The following is a 15,252-nucleotide window of genomic DNA, read 5'->3' as shown; positions in this document are numbered from 1 at the left end:
TAGTCAATACAAGGCCGAAGGTCTCTGGAGTCTTGTTTCGGTATGAAAAACAATGGTGCACCGGCAGGGGATTTAGAGGGTCTAATGAGACCGTTGCAAAGGTTATCATCAAGATATCTCCGGAGTACTTCCTTCTCTGTCTTAGAGAGAGCAAACATCCTTCCAAAAGGCACCAGAGCTTGGGGCACCAGGTCTATGGCACAGTCCTCCGGTCTGTGGGGAGGTAATACTGCTGGAGTGCTTTTGGCAAATACTTGATTGTACTCTTCTAACACCTGGGCGAGAGTATGGATGCTGACAGTAGTGAGGAGCGGGCTGGGAAAGGTCTTCACTGGCTTATACTGCGTCTTGTGAAAGCATTCGGTGTGACAATGGTTTGAATCAAATCTCAAACAGTTAGTCTTCCAATTGATGCTCGGATTCTGTTGACGTAGCCATGTAATTCCTAATACTAGAGGGAAGTGTGCAGCTCTGATTATGTCAAAGATAATGATTTCTGAATGCTCGTGAATGCTGAGAAGTAAAGGTTCTGTGGTCTGGAGAATGGGTCCCGAGCTCAAAGGTCGGCCATCCACATCTTCGACGTCTTGACCGTGACTTCTATCGATGCGTTTAGCTCCGACCTTGTCCACCCATAAGGTGTCAGCAAAATTCCCTCCGGACCCACAATCCAATAATGCTAATGTCTCCACTTGAGAGCCATTGATCGTAACCTTCACGGTTAGCACCATTAATCGTGAGTCTTCGGGTACGTTGGATGCGTCAATTGCCATGGTCACATAGGGACTACAAAAGGGCCCTCGATTTCCCGTCCCTTCTAGGATCGAGGGTTTTCGTTTCCCGCCGGCTTGGTGGGTAATTCGGTGGAATTCCGTACTGCGTGTTTGTCTGAAGCACAATAGGCGAATAAACCTTGTTCCCTCCTTCTCTTTCTTTCTTCAGGAGTTAATGATCTCTGGGTGAAACCTATCTGCATGGGTTCATCTGTGCGTTTGGTAGCAGGTAGGAGAGGAGAGGGAGGTCCGGTGAATAAAGACCTTAGCTTCCGTCTTTCATTACGCCTTTCTTGCATTCTGGTTTCCATCTGTAGAGCAGCAGTCATTAGCTCAGGTAACGTAGCAGGTCATGGAAAGTGAGCGAGTTCATCTTTCAATTCCTCCTTAAGACCACGGCGGAAGATGATATACTGAGATTGATCAGACCAACCGTCATATTTGCCCGAGGATAGGGCCATCGGTGGTAAATCAGTGGACTGAGGTTCTCGTGCCGCTACCATTTGCTTTAGTAGATTGTTCTCCGCCTTCATGTTTTGCATCTCTAATGAGAGGCTTTGTACTGCGGCTACTAATTCTTGTACTTGCTCTGAAGTAGCCATAGTGGGTACTTGGCGTTGCAAACTGTCAACTTCCTTTTCTTGTTGGGGCTGAGTGTCCCACTTTCCCTCCTCCACCTCCTCACCTGAGAAAACTGTGTCCTCTTCCACTGGGCTGAAGGATTGGTGGGATCTGTAGTCCTTCTCCTTTTTGTTTTGAAGTTTGAGTCTCGCATGAGAGGAAGCCACAGTGAAGGCTACTAGAGAGCACTTCCCTGAGGACCACCCTCCCGGGAGGGACAAATTAGAGGAAAAAGCCAAACGTGGCAAAAAAACCCTCGGAATTGTGGGAAGCTGGACTTGAAGGTGCAGGATTCGAGTGGAAGGAAGTATTCGTCCAAAAGTGGAAACAGGAATCCGGAATCTTGGGAGTAGAGTTAGGACAACACTGAGAGCCCAAAGCGTTAGGCAGCAGAACAGAAAGTGAAGGGAGGATGCGGCGAGACCGCTAGGAAAGTAACCCGTATCGTGGTCCACGCACTGGAAAGTAGCATGAACTGGAAGGAGGACGGGCAGAGAGGAGGGAAGAAGAGAAAGAAAACAAGAAAGGAAACCGGAAGAGTCTGGGACACCAAAGCGTAGCGCAACAACGGCAGCGAAGGAAAAACACATCTGACCGAGAGGTTGCAACGGGCAGATGTCAGGAGGAGGAGTTCCTAAATAGGTCTACGTACATGCGACGTAAAAGAAATAGACCGCTGCATGTACGTAGTTGAAGGCGTGCTGGAAATCAGGAAGTGCGGTAGTGAATCCAACGGGGCCATAGACGCAAATATCCGAGGCGTCGCATGACATCTATGCCATTCCTTCTCATTTGGAAATCCATGAGCAGAAATAGATACTGGGGTCTTCGGCCACTTATTTTACTAATCACATCTATCTGGGAATGTATTTAGCAAAACTACCTACCAGGAATCTATCTAGCAGAACTACAAACCCAAGCACTAAAGCACTTATGAATTTGATCATTACCCTGCAAATATGCATTACGTTATCATCAAGGAAATGCCCCTGCTTGCTAATACTACACATCTGGTAATCCCTGAGCAGAACTTTATACCAAGGACCATTCTAGCACGTATTCTTTGCTAATTCCAACTAGCAGGGAATGTTTTTAGTAGAACTACCTATTGGGCAATCCATTTAGCACAACTACCGACCGAGGACGTCTCCAGCGCCTATACATAACAACAGGAGTTGGGACACATCTGCCTGTCACCACCTGTCAGTCTTCACCAAAGCAATTTAACCCAACAAAACAGAGGGAGGACCTTAGCCTAACAGCCTGAACCCAAAGGAAGATGCCAGCCCCTCGACAGGCACTGGAAGCTCAACAGGAACAGGGTCCCCCTGGAAAGTACACGGACACTCAAACACACCATTATGCTAACTCTTTCCTCTGCACCAACAAACAGTAGAATGCAGCTACGCCTCTCGATTAATTCGGCCTAGCTGCACACATACTCGTACACCTCCACAGTCTTTAGAACGCAACTATACCCCTCTAAAATCGGCCTGGCTGCACACATAGTCTCATTCACAAACTCCAACTCCGCTAGAATGCAGATACCCAAGTCCATTGGTCTTGCTGCACACATTGTACTGATCTCACACAATCATTGCACCACACCTAGCACTAGTATGCAACTACACACCACTCATCCCACACTAGCTGCACACATACCCACTCATTCAATATTGATGGGAATAATATCAAAGTGTCAAATGATGCTAAAACACTGGGAGTTTACCTGTGCTCCACCCTGTCCCTCTCCAGAAAAATCAACGCAACAGCATCAGCAACTGCTTACACCTCCAAATTAAAAAATGCTTGTAGACCCTTCCTGTCCACTACAAGCTGTATGACTCTAGCTAGAGCACATATACTCTCTAAATTGGACTACTGTAACACCCTCTATCTAGGTACCAACAAACAAAATCTAAATAAGTTACAAGTGATGCAAAATAATGCCCTCAGATCTGCCCTAAACATTCCCCGCTCCAACAACATCTCACAAGCGAGACACAACACCAACTGGCTTCCAATACAAGACAGGATCACTTTTAGAACCCTAATGATTACCCACAAATGTCTATCAAATTCGGCCCCCAAATACTTGATTGATAAATTCTCCAGAAAGGAATTCTCAAGACCTATCAGAGCCAACTACCTTCAAAACTCAAACTGCTCAAAGGAGTCGGGTTCAGTTTCCCAGTGCTAGCTGCTAAGATTTGGAACTTCCTGCCTCCCGCTTTAAGAGTCGAACCATCCTTCCTTGCCTTTAGAAACAAGGTAAAATTGTGGCTCGTCTCCCAGCAGAATTAAGGACTTCTCGCCACTACCTATGACTTCAAACACAGATTCACACTATGGACCTCATTACACGGTAGGCGGTAAGGGTTTACCGGTACCAGTATTTTACTGGTACCGGTAAACCCTTACCGCCTTACTACGAGGTCTCTTTGCGGGTTGGAGAATTTAACGCCTGCTTTTTGCAGGCGTTAAAAACCAACCCGCAAAGGGACCAGGGAGCTAATTACGATACCGCAATTTGCGGTGCCGTAATTAGCACCTTCCCCATTACCATTATGCCCTATGGGGCAAAAATGGAAATGGGCAATGGGGGAAGGGTGAATTACCGCCCCACCAACCTTGGAATAGGGCGGTAATTCCCCTTTCCACCAAGGCGGTGCCTGTATTTTACCGGCATGGACCAAGGTGCTCAGAGCACCTTGGTCCACCGCCGTCCGTGTAATGAGGCCCTATATATCTATGTTTAATTCATGTACTTGAAAAGGACGCACACCTAGGTATGTAACACTAGGAGTTCTCCTTTTCTTAGCCCCATTTACACATTTGTGTAGAAATCTGTATATAACTTACTGTATTTTGTAAATTCCTATTGATTTATTTTCATTGTATGTTGTAACAAACTATGTATATATAAGTAAAAGCGCCCGGATACCGACGGGTTCGATGCGCTATATAAGCAAATAAACTAAACTAAACTATACTGAGTGCACCCAAGCGCATTTTACTACATTACTCTCTCCACTGACATGGACTTTGGTCCCCGAGGGCGTTCAACCTGCAGAGCTTTGGAATCATACCAGTGGTAAAAGGCGCTATACAAATGCCCAATTACATTACACAAATGTATGTGATGCATTCAACCCAAAAAGCTTTTATGATTTTCATATTCTCATTAAATTTGCTGATTTGGAGCATGATGTCCATGACTAAATTCTTTGGGCGTTTGTGGATAAGTCAACATCTTCCAGATACACCTGTCAATGAGACAAGTGTGCAAAGTGTTGCAGTCGGCAGTTGGAGGTGGCGCTTCTCAGACTGCTGGTTGTACCTCTCAACCACGAGGCTCACAGTATGCTCTGCTCCTCCCCCCTTGGCCGGGCTAAAATCCCTACGAACGCCCAAAGTGCACAAAATGTTGCAGTCGGCATTTGAAGGTGAACGTGCTCAGACTGCTGGTTGTGGTTCTCGACCACGAGGCCTATGGGGTGCTCTGCTCCTCCCTCTCTGGGATGGGACAAAAACCCTACGATCGCGCGAAGCACATACTAGTCTGAGCAATACAGCAGCGGTAAGCAGTGATTCCATTCTGAACTCTTCTCTACTGCCGCTAATCGATATCAACTCTTTGCTCAACTTATGTTATAGCCTGCACAATTATGCAAACTTAGGTGTCAACAGTCTTGTGGCGAGGCAACTGAATAAAGATACGGATTAAGGTTTTCCGGAAGACTTGAACAGCAGTGGATCTCCTAATTTGTTTTAACTGACCGTGAGGATAGCAGTCCCACTCAGTCTCCCTTGGAAAGGCATAACGATTACTAATGAAAAGAACGCTTCTCAGCAGCTTTTAACTGCACATTACAGCCTGATCAGTGTTTGTAAAAGCATTAACAAAGAACAAACCAATCAATATACTACCTTGCGTAACGTTGAAGGGTTATTGACTGACACAACGCTCAGGGAGAACTTTTGGCAACTTGACTTTGCCTGTACCAACTGGTGTTTGCCATATAGAAGGAAGCTTAATAGCAGTACACCCAACGATGCTGGCATCCTGAGATCCATGGTTGCATGATCTCCTATAAGCAATGCAGTTATTATAATGCACAAAGACTCAGGATCACATGGCAGCAGCACTCCCCCCCCAACCCCCCTGATGGCTATTCAGCCTATTGAGGCAATTACCACCGTAGTGGAAATCATCCACCTTACTACTTCTAATCCATCCAAGAAGTCTGTAAAGAAAAGTAAGCATTGTAAGAAGAAAGAAAAGTAGGCTTGAGTTACGTGCTAGCGCTGCTGCTCAGCAGTTCAAATTAAGAGAATCAAACACTTATTTTGAGCTGGCACCAGTAGCCGTCTTGGGTCATAAGAATGCATGGAAATTAAGTAAAAATGTCTAATGGTAACTTGGTTGAATGGCTAAAGAGAGTCCCCACTCTGTGGCCTCCATCTTGGAAGAAAAAATTGAATTGCTTGAGTGTGTGGACATTGAAGAACATATTGATAATGTTTCCATATAAACTGATGACGATGAAACCTCCCAAAATCATGATAAAACAGCCACTAGTGATTTTTGGGAGGTCAAGCTCTTCACAGGGTTGTGACACTAATCTTAAAATAGATATTGATGAGGCCTCTGGGTCTAGGTCTTTTTTGCATAGTATTGCAATACAAGACCTGTTTGATCCCAATGATGGCTGTACGCTGAATAGAGCATATGCTCTCTCTTTATTATACTCAATTCCTTCATTGAGAGTGATGACATCGGCGGACATTGGGTTGAACAATTAGACAACTGCCTATTAAAAAGCTTGGTTTTGCATTTCCCTTCTGTTCATATTGCGACTTTTATAATGGATTATGCCCAGGGTTTTCTTAAAATGGACTATGATTACCATGGTTTGAGGCTAGGTTATGTGGGGTACCAGAAGTAAGACTCTGACTCAAAGGTGGCATGTTTTGGAGTATAGACTTTTATTGATCAAGAAAGGTAGGGAAAAAGCCCTCTCTATCCCTAAAACTAAGAGGGGTTTCCCTGCCTCAAAAGAACTAGTGAAATCAGTCAGGATGTCCAAAAGTATAAAGTCTGTCCCAATCACGTCCCCAGATCCTATCTCTGTCCCTCACACTAAAAACAAAATAATGATGCAAGTGTGATCTCACTCTAAAGCAATATGGCGGTCATCAAGACAACATAAATGTTCTCAGCCAGTCAGGCTTCCAAAAGACGAAAATAATGTTCCAATTTTAGGGTAGTTGCTCCTTAAGCTTAAAAAGGTCAAATGTCTTTGCAATCTATTCTTAAACAAAACACAAAGGATTCTCCAGAGGTAAAACACGTTCCTTAGTCCCAAGGTTCTAAACCCCTTTGGTTCCAAGTTTTTATTTGGGTGCGAATCCCAGACTCGTAATACTTGAGGGGTCTTGGTATACTCTCCTGCCAAGACCCAGTTATCTCACATATTGTCGTTGTTTCCTGTATAGAGCTCCACTCCATGTTATTTCTGATTAGGGACCCAGGCCTTTTTATCCTTGCTTTCTCCTTTGAGTGGGGTCCCAGACTTGCAATGGAACCTTTGGTACGTTTGGCTTACTCTCCTGTCAAAACGTAGTGTTCCTGGTTTCCAATATTGTTTTCACACAGAGTCTCCAACTCCCTTATACTTGCTGCTCCCAGGCTCGCAATCGTTGTCTGTAATAGCATGGTTCACTCTTCTGCCAAGCTATGTTTTTGCTGGTTTTTGCTGGTCATGTATTCACTTGTCATGCATTTATTAATGACTATTAATAATTATCTACCCCATTACTTCTTCATATTTCTTTTAATGTATTAGTCCAAAATACTTTCTGGCCCTCATTCAGTCCTTTCTGTGCTTCACCTGGCTTCCCTGGACCTCCTGTCAATCCCCACCAGCGTGTATACATTTTGTTTTCGGTTTGCATCTTCTGGGTGGCAGGATATTCCTTCTCGAAGCTCTGGTAGCCCTTGGACTTGCTCTTGGTTTGGTTGTTCGTCTGAGGCATCCCGCATCCTTCTCATGGCCACTCTCACCTCAGCATTGCTCTGAACACGGTAAAGGCGCTCCGTGTCTATTCATTAAGTGAGATTCAGAGTAACCGTCTCTCAGGCGATGTTTGTCCTCTCTCATTCCCCAGACAACAGCGTCTCGTCTCTGTGTCGGTCTTGTGCCTCTCTGAACTGCTTTCCAGCTGACAGCGCTGCTTGCCCATTCACCGCTAGCCAGCGGGATTCTTCTCTGCTATCAGCTGTACTACATTTAAATTACCACGCTGGGAAAGGGAGTTGTTCTGAACCAATCCGATTTGTTGAAGAACTAGACTGCTCACTTCGGTTTACCATAGTGATCTTCATCTTCACAGTCCTCTTCCACGTTACAGTACATGGCTTCAGATGCAAAAAGTCAATGTTAATATTGGTTAACTGTTTACTCTGCATGAATGAACTAGTTGGATTGGTTTCGCAATAAAACATATCAGTTCTATCAGAGTAGATGGGAGGGGGATTTAACTCCTGAAAAGGGGTTGAAGGACATTCAGCTAGGTTATATTATGTCTCCTGAAGATAATCAGCTCTAGTTCCATAAGGGGCTTCCTTTCCCAGGTGTTCCTCCTGCTGTGCACAGCCCTGTGGGGATTATTTTACTGTGGACGCAGAGCCCTGACCCCCTGGGAAAGACCTCCCCCTAGAGGAGAAGGGACGACATCCTCTGATTCGTCGCAGTGACTATTAACCAATCAGGTCGCAGGTTTCAATATAAATCTGGTAAAGCAACGGCTGTCCACCCCAAAGGATGGATAAAGACTGGGCTTGGCTACCTGGGCTCATACAACCAGATATAGTGCAAAGACTCAAATAAAACCTCAGTTAAACTGGCTATCTGCTCCTGGAAAATGCGCAGATTTAAGAAGCTGATTAATAATGGTGAAGGAGGGCGTTGTCTTTTAGAAAATGACGTGTTTCTGATGCAAGAGAGTTGGCTTCCTTCTGAGGTATTGGTGGCTGGTTACAAAATCTTTGACTGGAAAGCCAGGGACGGCCTCAAAAGGAGATCTGTGGGGGGCTTATTCACGGGCATCCCGATTTATTATGATTCTAGAGAGAGGACCTCGGTCAAGCCATCTCCTATATTACTGGTAGAAGTAATACTCAATAAAGATCTCATTATGGTGATTATCATTATTTATGATCCGTTCGGAGGGGCGGGGGGTACAGACAAAAGGTTTCCAGGAAGTTTTAGAGGATGTTTTAGAAATAGATACATGTAACCAAAAGAAAGCATTTATGTTGGTAGCTGGGAATATTGATGCACGCTTCTGCGAATCCATTGATGATTTGTTTGGACTTGGTCCCCCTGAAGCTTTTATCCCAGCTGCCTATCCTTACAATGTTAAACCTAACAAATGCCATGTCAAAGCCATGTCTTTATAAACTAATACATAACATGCACGAGAGGCATCAGCGATAATGCTTCTTATGGAACAAGCAGAGATGGAACATGCAGAAGTGGTTGAAATCCCATTAGAGAATGCAACAAAAAGCGTTACCAAGTTAATAATATTACGTGTAAAATATGAAACTAATGCAGGGAATAACAAATGCGCATAATCTCAAAATAAAGGAAACGTCTTAAAGTATTAAGCAGAGGATGAAATTGGGAAGCTTCAACATAAACACAGTAAAAAATGAAAACAAAATACAATCAAGTAAAAGGTCACTGAAGGGCAACCAAAACTAAATCAATTTCAGGCATTTCTCAAAGCTATTTCAATCGGTCATACAGGAGGAAACACTAGCGGGGAAAAAACGAAACTGACTGATTTATCAAGGATCCCAATGAGATAACTCCCCTGTGGCAAAGCATTAGGTCCAGAAGATAAACCCAGGAATTCTATTTTTGCATTGGAACTTGCCCCCAAATGATTGCCACTATCCAAAGAGAGTACAGGATTGCCACTATCCAAAGAAAGTACACGATTGCCTCTATCCAAAGGCAGTACGCAATTGCTGCTATCCAAAGAGAGGACGCTAACCAGGAGGAACCTCAACACTTGTAAAGAAGCAAATATCAATGCGTTTGACATAATCCTCTTCATGTAGTACTAATATCCTTACTGAAACCGACATAAGATCACTTGCCAAAATATTAGACATATGTCTGCAGTTCATCTTACCCAGGTTAGTTACCAAATAACAACACAGCTTGTTTCTAACACAACATCATAATAAAGTTGAGGGGTTGTGGCCAGTACTTCTGTGCGCAATGCTCCTATGCAGGTATTCAGGTTAGCTCCATGCACTTTAAAGGGAATGAGAAAGGGTTGCACAAGATCAAGCTTCATGTTTTAAATATAGGGCAGCAACATTTGTCAAAAATACTATTCCACAATATTTCATGTGCTTGTTAGGGGGGATCTCTGGTTATATCTTCAGCATTCTCTTAATCCTGCTATGCTATACCACTGGACAGAATGTAAGCACACAGGAATAGTCTCTTCCCCGGGACAGGGAGGAGTTTCGAGAGGTTGCTATAAAGCTGTGGTTTCACGCTTTCCGTACTATTATTCCTATTGATAGTGCAACCTCTCTTCTATAATACTGATACTGCCCTATGTCAGTGGTATCATCATAGAATATGGCCAGATTACATTGCTGGCCTGTACCATTATATGGTCTTGTATGTTTATATTTTATTTTTATATTTTGTAGTTCATTTACAACATGCTTAATACCAGAGAGTGCTTTCTAAGCGCGGGATCAGGATTCAAACCTGTGTTGCACCGCGTTGTCATTGCTTCCAAGACAATGTGTTGCCCCTGAGCTATCCTTCCACAGAACATGGTAACCCCAGTATATGTTCAGCTTGCACGGCTCCTGTCTTTGCCGCCTGGGATCTGCATACACTCTGCCTGGTTCAATTAGAGATCATTGGCACTAAGGGAATGTGAATGTGTTCCTCTAAGTTATGCTGTTCCATGAGGACTGGGTATTGAGTGACAACTTTCATTATAGGAGAGTCATCCTCAAGAACCACATCCAAGCTATTAGATAGACGGGTCTTTTGTTCTCACCGGAATAAGCAGTCTAGTTGTACGCACATGATAGGGAGGACCAAGATCCTTCCACTAGGCCTGGCTCACATTCATGAATTTTGTCAGCAGTAGCCTCAGTATGCGAATTAGCCTGTTTGTGACGCTACAAGGCATAATGTGACTTCTTGTAGACTTATGGCTTCCAGTGTGGGCTCTGCCTTGGTAGGGTGGCTAGAGGAGCTGCTCCTGCATATATTATTAATTTGAATTTGTCATGTCAACGTTTCAGACCAAAGAGGAATGGGGGACAGATACAGGGACTGTATGTTGCTGGAGCATAACTGTGATGAGTCAAAGATACCTCTAAATGAAATTCGAAACACATCTACTTTCATTTCACTCTGTATTTTAGTGGGTTAATTAAATCTAAGTATGCTGTAGTATGCTCCAGTGAATACCAGGGACTTTAATTTTGTAATACATATTTTTTTCAACATAGTTATTTTTTATTTCGCGTATTGCAGCTGTTGACAACCATATTCCATTTGAAGTAACGGGACGCCTGGCAATGCCTTGTTTCATAACAGTGACAAATTGCTCTTAACAGCTGAATTTTAGAATATGGCAGATCCTGAAGAGTGCCATAAATATTTACAATACATAGTGACACGGGAACATGGCTGAAACCGGTCTATGAGAAGTTGCGATGGTCCTAGGTTGTGCGACACCACGTTTGAACAACCTCCTCCTTTTAGGTACAGGGCCTTGGCCTACCAGATTAATGAAGGTTCCTCGGGGACCGCGGCACTGTTTGTAATAGATTTTCCTTTGTTTTGTTCTGAATCGTTTTCATTGTAGGAAACCATGCATTTCTCTGGACGCGGGTGTTTCTTTAACACCGGATTGTATCCTCACATGCCTCACACGTCTCCCCCTGTAAGATAGGTGGAACACCACTCATGAATTGAGGGGTAGTTTCCTAAACAGGGATAGCCACAGTCATTCTCTACATTATTTGCCGGATATCGCTCATCTCTCTGTTTTCTGTATGGAAATATTATCACCATGCATATTTTTACAATTGGGCCCCTACTACCGCCAACACCCCCCCACACCCCTGCCACCGCCCCCCCTTGCCACCAGCACGCCGGAAGCATCTCCTTATTCATCTACAGGGCGAAGCAATTTAGGTTGTGTTAGAAAAAAATTGGAAGCCTCCAAACCCCATGTTGGCCTTAGAGTGGTTCAAGGAAATGGCACAGCAGAGCCCTTTTCATTAGACGTAGATATGCCTACATTGATGGCACCTTAGACCGCGTGACTCGTGATGGGAAGAAATCAGACGTTGCTTCGTAGCCCTTCTCTCCATCCTCCAAGCTAAGCATGATTTCCAGAACAATCGGATCATTCACTAGACTGGAGCCGCCAGGATCTCTTTGGATCAGCAGAGGAGTCTGCCTTCCTTGTGGCGTAACCGCAGTCGCCAAGTTGCTGGCACGACAACATCATGCACACCAAGTGGTACACTCGCGGCAAGTGTCTTTTAGACAAAGTGGTGTTATTTTATGCCGACTTCTGTTGCACACGTTCACCGCTGGAGGGCTGATGCTACAGTGTCCTAGCCAAGTCTTGGTCTGTTTACAAAAGATGAGGTCATCCTGGACACTACAGAGCAGGCGCGAGCGCGAGGGAGTTCCGACCCTGGAAGCCTGCAGAGAAATTGCTATTCCCTAATATCGGTATCAAAATAGTATTTATTTAGCGTATGTCAACTACTTAAACAAGACTCATGCATTTTAAATGTGAACATTCATCAAGTGCCGATTCAACCAGTTGATAAAAATATGTTTTTGCATATTTGCTCACCATTTTGGAAAAATGATGAAAAGAATTGTATGCAGGTGAAAAGGCCACGTTACTTTCACCTTCATCAGAACTATCATTAGGTATTCATTGGTTCTCCTTCTAACATGTTCTAGGGGGGTTTAGACTCCCCGTCCAGACTAGTCAAAGAGTGATATTCTTCAGTTAAATAATGGAATAAATCTCTGTATTGCGTGGGCTCCTTCTAGAATCCCTTTATTTAAAAACTAAACACCTGACATCAAACCGTTTTATGCCCTTCCTCCTGAGTACTGCATTGACTCTCACAGCAGGGAGACAGTTTGCTTGGCTGGCACTGAATCTTTCATAAAATGGCGACATGTCTTCATGGCGTAGCAATGGCACAGGTGTGCAATCACCTCTGTGCGAAGCCATCAGCACAAGTGCGCACGCTATTGAGCTAAACGGGCTTCTGCCTCGCCCCCCACCTCCCCCTGAAATCTGAGCTGGGGGCAAGGGGGGGCTTCCGCAGATGGCTTTTAACTAGTCAGAGAGGGGAGAGAATCATTTTTCTGAAACCGGCGGCTTTAAAGTGTTACTGTGTTTATGCATAAAAATGTATTTGCACAAACGCAGCAAAACTTTAAAGCTGCTAGTTTCCAGAAAGGCTTCCCTCGCATCTCTGCCTAACAAAAATCAAATGCACACATCAGCCCCCTCCCCACGGATGCGAGCCGACTACGTGCTCTTTCACATCCGAGGTGAGGAGGCTGATGTGCACACCTGCTTTTTGTTAAGCAGAGAAGCGAGGGAAGCATTTCCAGAGAGTGGCAGCGTTAACGTTTTACTGTGTTCGTGCAGAAAAACGTATTTGCATAAATGCAGAAAAACTTTAAAAGTTCTAGTTTTGAGAAAGGCTTCCATTGCCAACATATAACAATGTATGTGCTCTTCCACATCCGAGGTAAGGAGGCTGATGTGAGCACCTGCTTTTGTTAGGCAGAGGGGCGAGGGAAGCCTTTTCTGAAACTAGCTGTGTTAAAGGGTTTTGCATGTTATTTCATTATTTTATGTATGCATGTGTGCCAGGAGTGTGTATGTAATGTATCTGTGAATGAATGAGTGTGTGAATGAGTGTATGATATATGGGGAGCTGGGTGTGCATGTAAAAGAGTGATTCACTCAGAGTGTATGGTGAATGGGATGTTTAAATGAGTGAGTGAATGTGTATACAATGCATTACAATCTTTACTTCTGAAATCACAGCAGCAAAGAAAACTCTTTTACAAACAAAACATTTAAATAACAGAACTAAATACAGTTCATAGTCAATGTAAGGGAAGCTCCCCAATCCAAGATGGAGGACAGGTCATGCCCTGCAGGTGACCAATGGGCAGGGACCCTCCTCTATATATGTAATTTACTTTAATCCCAACTCCTCTTTCTTTGCTGCTGACACCACAGCTAAGTCACTCCTTCTAGTTGTGCCTTGCATGCTAGCCAGTAGTTGTAATAATTTATTGCATATTATGTTACAAAGTGTGTAGTGAAGTGTTTTACTTATAGTAACGCTTTACTGTTTTTTCCCTTTGGGAACTTTTTCATTAGTTCTTTGTTGAAACTTGTTTTTGTATGGGGAGGTCGCGTGAGACCGCTGCTTTATTTTCATTTCCAGTTTGATTACTCTACAAGCCTATCGCTCGCGGGCATATTGGAAGCTTTAGCTTCAAGCCCGATGCTCATAGCTCTTGTACTGTTAGCGGCCCGCCTTCTCCAGGCTCTACACGCCTGGGTCTGTCGGAAGTCAGACCCGACGCGTGTGGGGCCTTTTGCTAAAATAAAATGTAAGTTTTCAAGGCGCGCTGGCCTGTGAAGTGTTGGCTTCAGACCCGACGTGCGTGAGTCTTGTGCGCTTCAGTGCGCTGGTTGGCCCACCCTCTTCAGGCCCTACACGTCAAGCTTTCGCTTCAGACCCGACATGTGTAGGCCTTTGCAGCACTGCATATCTTCTGCAGTAGTGGAAACCCCGGCCTGCTAATCTGGCGACCGCGGTTCAAATGTATATTTTTTAAAAAAGAAATTACATTTTCTAGGTCAAAATTGTGTCGACACCGGGTGGCTCCGCCCTCTCCATGCCCAACGCGCACGGGCCTGTGGGAGGCTTTTGGGCTTAAGGCCCGTCGCACATGGGGGGGGGGTTTCTGTTAAATACTTGTTAATACATTGTTTAATATTTTAACTCTTGATATATTTTGATACAGTTTACTGTATTTTAGTGTGCCGCCCACCCCTGCCCCACGTGCTTGCCTTCCTAAAGCTCTTTTGCTTCAGGCGTTGCGTGGGGTGATTCCCATCAATATGTTATAGCTGGGTTGAGCACTTGCTGCTGCAATGCGTGTTCTGCAGGTTCAAATATCAGCAAGGTCATCTTAGCCTTTCATCCTTCTTAGGTCAATAAATGAGTACCAACTCAGGTTGGTTGATATTGTATGCATATTTGTTCTATAAAAAAAAATAGAAGTACTATAAAATAACATATCTTTCATTTTCTCTAGGGTCATTCCGGCACATTTGATTGGCCTTACTATATGTGTACCATGGCCTGCTCGGCTTCAGGCTTTGCCTGAATTAAAGTGCAAGGATTTTTCCCCCTTGTGTGCTGCTGGGTGCCACACCCTGCTAGGGAGAGCGGCTTTGATGTGCGCTTGCGCAGTGGGTGTTTTTTCCTCTTATTTCGGCGAGAATATGAGCCGTGTTTAAAGTGCATTAACCCTTACCTGCTAGGTTTGCGGTTACATTGAGTACGAATAATGGAATTACATTTATTTCCTTCTAAGAAAAGTGAGTTTGTTATAGAATTTTAGGGGAGTATTTCCTGCTTATACAACCATTAGTACTGCTGTAGATGCATTCGTTTTTTCCAATCATGTACAGGACAACTCAGTCTGTGCCTTCCCATCCCCCCCGA

Source organism: Ambystoma mexicanum, chromosome 12 (genome assembly GCF_040938575.1).
Source record: "Ambystoma mexicanum isolate Mex_15411 chromosome 12, UKY_AmexF1_1, whole genome shotgun sequence".
Lineage (NCBI taxonomy): Eukaryota > Metazoa > Chordata > Amphibia > Caudata > Ambystomatidae > Ambystoma > Ambystoma mexicanum.
This window is presented reverse-complemented; position numbering follows the sequence as displayed.